General features: G+C 39.9%; 1 non-coding gene across 1 annotated transcript; it reads left to right on the forward strand.

Annotated features, from left to right (window-relative positions):
- The first annotated feature begins 6,051 nt into the window (after nt 1-6,051).
- Nucleotides 6,052-6,158, forward strand: LOC131654337 (small nucleolar RNA R71). The gene has a single exon (XR_009299378.1). It is a non-coding gene; the product is annotated as a small nucleolar RNA R71 (small nucleolar RNA).

The raw sequence follows: 6,158 nt of genomic DNA on the forward strand, positions 1-6,158 counted from the left end.
ATTCAAAACGATCAGGTCCAAGATTACCGATGATACCTCGATTAAAGCAGAAATTGATGTCCATAGAGGTATGGGTACCAAAAGGTGTCAATCTAAGCAAAGGCACTCTCATTCCTATGGCATTAGCGATCATAGTGACAAATCCGCCAATCCTAATGGGTGAAACTTCGTCTTGCGTGATGCGCTCGAAGTTTGTTAGCATGAATGCGATGGCATTGACCGGACGATTCTGAGATGTACAAAACATGATGAACAACTCTTCTTCAGTGACATTATCTGGTTTGCCAAAAATATAGTGAGCAAGGATCTTGTGAAAGTAGCGGAAAGCAGGATTGTGGATGTTCTCAGATTGAAATTCATTCTCTTCAGGGTTGTCGTTTCCAGTGATCTTGCCCCAGTATTTTTCCAACTCCCAGTATGGAAGATTTTCTTCAGCTACTTGGGCGTATGCATCAGGTCCATGAGGTAGTTCTAACATTTCAGCAAAATCTCGGATGCAGAAATTAAACTCCATACCAAAGAGTCTAAAGAGAATAACTCCTTTTTTTCAGCCCTTGTCCACAGTTTGGAAGATAAGTCAGGGAGCTCAGGAATTCCAGAGTGAGCTTCCGATAAGTGCTAAACTTGCGGAACAAGTGAGAACCAGTCCAACCGATTTGGTTAAGCAGGTGTAGGATGCTTTCTTCGATACCAAGCTTCACCATAGTTGGTTGGTGAGGATAGCAAGTCAATTCCATGTGTCTTTCAGCCAGCTTGTTAAATCTTGCTTCTTGTCCTCTACCACGGAACACAACTTCCATATTGTCAACTCCTTGCATCGTAGTTAGTAATTAAATGAAAAAACCTAGAAGTTGAAAATATTAGGATAAGTTAGAATTAGGCTAGTGTTAATTTAAAATAAAAAAAATTAAAATTAAGCTTAGGTAACAAGTTATAATAATAGATATAATTATAACGGAAATATTTTCTCAAATCAAGATAGTAGTTATAATTATAATAATTATTATAAGATGTATGAAAAATCAAAATTGATTAAAATTAAAATTAAAAATAGAATAAAGTTTTAAAAATGAAAAATAAAAATAAAATAAAAAAATATAGAAAAATTAAAGTTCTAATAAAATAAAATAGAAGAATAAATAAATGTGGGTTGTCTCCCACCAAGCGCTTTGTTTAATGTCGTAAGCTCGACGATTTAAAAATAGAAAACTATTTTTTCGAAAAAACGGGCAGTTCGTCAAGTTTAAAAACTTCGATGTTTTCATCGTATTCGAGATGATGGTAATACTTAAGACGTTGCCCATTTACGACAAAAGGTTTGACGGTTTCGCCTTTGATTTCTATCGCTCCACTCGGAAATATGTTAGTTACTTCGAAAGGGCCAGACCATCTAGATCGTAACTTACCAGGAAATAATTTTAGCCTAGAATTAAATAAGAGCACTTTATCGCCTATGCTAAAATTTTTCCTAGATATACGCTTGTCGTGCCATTTTTTCGTTCGCTCTTTATAGATTTTGGCGTTTTCGTAAGCGTCTTGTCTAAGTTCTTCTAATTCGTTTATGTCTAGAAGTCGTTTCTCACCAGCGGCAGTGTAGTTTAGGTTTAAGTTCTTAATGGCCCAATAGGCTTTATGTTCTAGCTCTACTGGTAGGTGGCATGATTTTCCATAAACGAGTTTGAATGGGGTAGTTCCTATTGGAGTTTTGAAAGCTGTTCTATAAGCCCATAAAGCTTCATTTAGCTTGGTTGACCAATCTTTCCTCGATATAGCAACAGTTTTCTCTAATATTTGTTTTATTTCACGGTTAGATACTTCTACTTGACCGCTTGTTTGTGGATGATATGGTGTGGCTATTCGATGATTTACTCCATATTTTCGAAGGAGTTTCTCAAGTATTCTTGAAATGAAATGGGAACCACCATCGCTAATTACCAATCTTGGCACACCGAACCTAGGAAAGATGACGTTTTTGAAAAGTTTAATAACTACTCGTGTATCGTTTGTAGGAGAGGCGATAGCTTCTATCCATTTTGAAACATAGTCGACGGCTACGAGTATATATTGATTTCCAAACGATGACGGAAACGGTCCCATGAAGTCTATTCCCCAGACGTCAAATATTTCTACTTCTAGAATGCCTTTTTGAGGCATTTCATCGCGTCTTGAAATGTTTCCAGTTCGTTGGCATCTATCACAGCTTAGTACAGCAAAATAGACGTCTTTCCACAGGTTGGGCCAGAAAAGTCCAGATTGAAGGATTTTGGCGCAGGTTCTAGATGTGCTATGGTGTCCTCCACACGGTGCAGAATGACAGTGTGTTATTATGCTTCTTATCTCTTCCTCGGGTACACAACGTCTAAAGATTCCATCGGGGCCTCTTTTGAAAAGGAGTGGGTCGTCCCAATAGTAATGTTTTAGGTCATGGAAGAATTTCTTTTTCTGTTGGTAGCTTAGATCAGGAGGAAGCACACCAGCAGCTAGGTAATTTACGAAATCTGCATACCAAGGTGCGTCAGATCGGGCTAAAGCTATTTCAGCTAATTTCTCGGTTTCAGAGTTTGGATGGTATGGTTCGAATTCATTTGCTTCTAATTGGGCGATGAGTCTTTCATAAGGGAAATCATCGTCAATTGGTACTTGTTCGGGTTTCAGATTTTCCAATCGAGAGAGGTGATCTGCTACGACATTTTCAGTGCCTTTCTTATCTTTAATTTCCAGGTCGAATTCTTGTAGTAACAAGATCCATCTCAAGAGTCTTGGTTTAGCGTCCTTTTTGGTTAGGAGGTACCTAATGGCGGCGTGGTCAGTGTATATGATTATTTTGGCTCCTACCAGGTAAGAACGGAATTTGTCTAATGCGAATACGACAGCTAATAGTTCTTTTTCTGTCGTGGCATAATTCATCTGAGCTTCGTCTAGGGTTCTACTCGCATAATATATGACATGTAGTTTCTTATCCTTTCTTTGTCCTAGAACGGCTCCTACAGCATAATCACTTGCGTCACACATTATTTCGAAAGGCTCATTCCAGTCGGGAGGTTGCATAATTGGCGCAGAGATCAATGCTTGTTTAAGCGTTTGAAATGCTTCAGTGCATTTATCGGTGAAAAACAAATTCGGCGTCTTTCATGAGTAGTTCAGTTAAGGGTTTGGTTATTTTAGAGAAATCCTTAATGAAGCGTCGGTAAAAACCAGCATGTCCCAGAAAACTTCTTATTTCTCTAACGGTTTTGGGAGGTTGAAGGTTTTCGATAATTTCGATTTTTGCTTTATCAACTTCGATTCCTCTATCGGATACGATGTGTCCAAGTACAATTCCTTGTCGAACCATGAAAGGGCATTTTTCCCAATTAAGGACTAGGTTTACGCTTACGCATCGTTTAAGCACCATTTCAAGGTTTTCTAAACATGTTTCAAAACTTCCTCCACAGACAGAGAAGTCGTCCATAAAGACCTCCATTATTCCATCTAGGAAGTCGGCAAATATTGCCATCATGCATCTTTGGAAGGTCGCGGGTGCATTGCAGAGTCCAAAAGGCATTCGTCTATAGGCGAATGTACCATAAGGACAGGTGAATGTGGTCTTCTCTTGGTCGTCAGGGTGGATAGGAATTTGGAAAAATCCGGAGTATCCATCCAGATAACAAAAATGTGAGTGTTTAGCTAGGCGTTCGAGCATTTGATCTATGAAAGGTAAAGGGAAATGGTCTTTTCGGGTAGCTTTATTTAGCTTTCTATAGTCAATGCACATCCTCCATCCAGTTTGGGTACGTTGTGCTACAGATTCTCCTTTTGCGTTAGTGATTACAGTGACTCCTCCTTTCTTTGGTACGACGTGAACAGGGCTAACCCATTTACTATCAGATATAGGATATATTATTCCGGCTTCTAGCAGTTTTTGGATTTCCTTTTTAACCACATCGCTCATAATAGGATTTATTCGCCTTTGATGTTCCCTAGAGGTTTTACTATTGTCTTCGAGCATAATGCGGTGCATACACAGAGAAGGGCTTATACCTTTCAGATCTGATATGTTGTATCCTAAAGCGGTAGGGTATTTTCTTAGGACATTAAGTAATTTTTCAGTCTCGGTTCGTCCCAAGTTGGCGTTCACTATAACTGGTCGGTTTAGTTCTTCGTCTAGAAATTCGTATCTAAGATCGGTAGGAAGTGTCTTCAGCTCTATAGCAGGTTTCTTTGGTCCAGGTATAGGATCAGGGGTTAAAGCTAAGCATTCACTCAGGTGGTTATCTTGATATTCCTCGCGCCAGTTGTCATCTTCAAAAATTGGCGGCATAGGAATTCTTAGGGTTTCGGTTTCCTTATTTGGTTCGGATTTTGTTTCCTTGACACACTCGTCGATTATGTCAGCAGAACAGCATGTGTCAATTATAGAAGGTGCTTTTAGGAATTGGGAAAGGATAAATTCTATTTTCTCTTCTCCTACTTCGAAAGTAAGCTTTCCTCGCTTTACATCTATAATTGCACCAGCGGTCGCTAAAAATGGTCTTCCTAAAATGATCGGGATGTTAGAATCTTCTTGGATATCCATAATGATGAAGTCAGTCGGGATGTAGAATTGACCTACACGAACAGGGATATTCTCTAACATTCCTACAGGATATTTGACTGAACGGTCTGCTAGTTGAAGAGACATTCTTGTTGCTTTAAGCTCACCTAGATTGAGTTTCTTACAGGTCGAAAGAGGCATCAAACTAACACTAGCTCCTAAATCGCACAAGGCTTTCTCTATGATGGTTTTTCCAATTACGCAGGGTATAGAGAAACTACCAGGGTCTTTCAGTTTTGGAGGCGTGTTGTTTTGGATGATAGCGCTACATTCAGCGGTAAGCGTTATAGTTTCGTTATCCTCGAGTTTCTTTTTGTTTGATAAGATTTCTTTTAAGAACTTAGCGTACGAAGGCATCTCAGTTATGGCTTCTGTGAATGGTATGGTTATGTTTAATTGCTTCAGAAGTTCTACAAATCTTTTAAATTGCGCTTCGGTTTTTGATTTGGCTAATCTTTGAGGGTAAGGAATTGGTGGCTTGTAAGGTGGTGGTGGAACATAAGGTTTCTCTTTTTCGGGTTCCACTTCGTTATTGTTCTCATCAGTCTTAGCAGTTTGTTCGTCGGTTGTTTTCTTTTGGGTTTCCTTTGGCTCTTGTTGTGACATGGGTACGTTTTGGGTTCTAGGATCTATGGGTCCATCGTAATTAGTTCCACTTCGTAGTGTTATCGCGTTCGCATGTCCTTTAGGATTAGGTTGTGGTTGAGCAGGAAACGTGCCAGCAGGGGCAGCAGTAGGTGCTTGTTGTTGAGCTACTTGTGAGATTTGAGTTTCTAACATTTTGTTATGCGTAGCTAAAGCATCTACTTTGTTCGATAGTTGTTTTAGTTGCTCGCTATTGTGGATGTTTTGATTCAGGAAGTCTTTATTGGTTTGTTGTTGGGAAGCTATGAAGTTCTCCATCATGATTTCTAGGTTTGACTTCCTAGGGGTGTTTTGAGCAGCTACAGGCGCTTTTTGGTAGCCAGGTGGTACAGCAGGTGCTTGTCCAGGCGCGTACAACGCATTGTTGTTCTTATAAGAAAAGTTCGGGTGGTTTTTCCATCCAGGGTTGTACGTGTTAGAATAAGGGTTTCCTTGAGCGTAATTTACTTGATCAGATGGGACTCCAGTCAAGAGTTGGCATTCAGCAACTACATGCCCAGTCAATCCACAAATCTCGCAGTTAGGTGCTACAGCGGGCAGCGGTGGCTGAAGGAGTGATGGTCAAATTCTCGATCTTTTGAGTTAAAGCGTCTACTTTAGCGTTAACGCGGTCTATACCACTAATTTCGTACATTCCTCCTTTGGTTTGGGCTTTCTCTAGAGCGGCGCGTTCTCCTCCCCATTGGTAATGGTTTTGTGCCATGTTCTCTATGAGTTTGTATGCTTCATCATGGGGTTTGTCCATTAATGCTCCGCCAGCAGCGGCATCTATAGTCATTTTAGTGTTATATAAGAGACCACCATAAAAGGTATGGATGATCAGCCATGGTTCGAGTCCATGATGAGGGCATATTCTAAGCATGTCCTTGTAACGTTCCCAAGCTTCGAAAAGCGATTCGTTATCTTTCTGGGTAAATCCGTTGATTTGACCTCTAAGCAT

This window comes from Vicia villosa, linkage group LG2 (genome assembly GCF_029867415.1).
Source record: "Vicia villosa cultivar HV-30 ecotype Madison, WI linkage group LG2, Vvil1.0, whole genome shotgun sequence".
In the NCBI taxonomy this organism is placed as follows: Eukaryota; Viridiplantae; Streptophyta; class Magnoliopsida; order Fabales; family Fabaceae; genus Vicia; species Vicia villosa.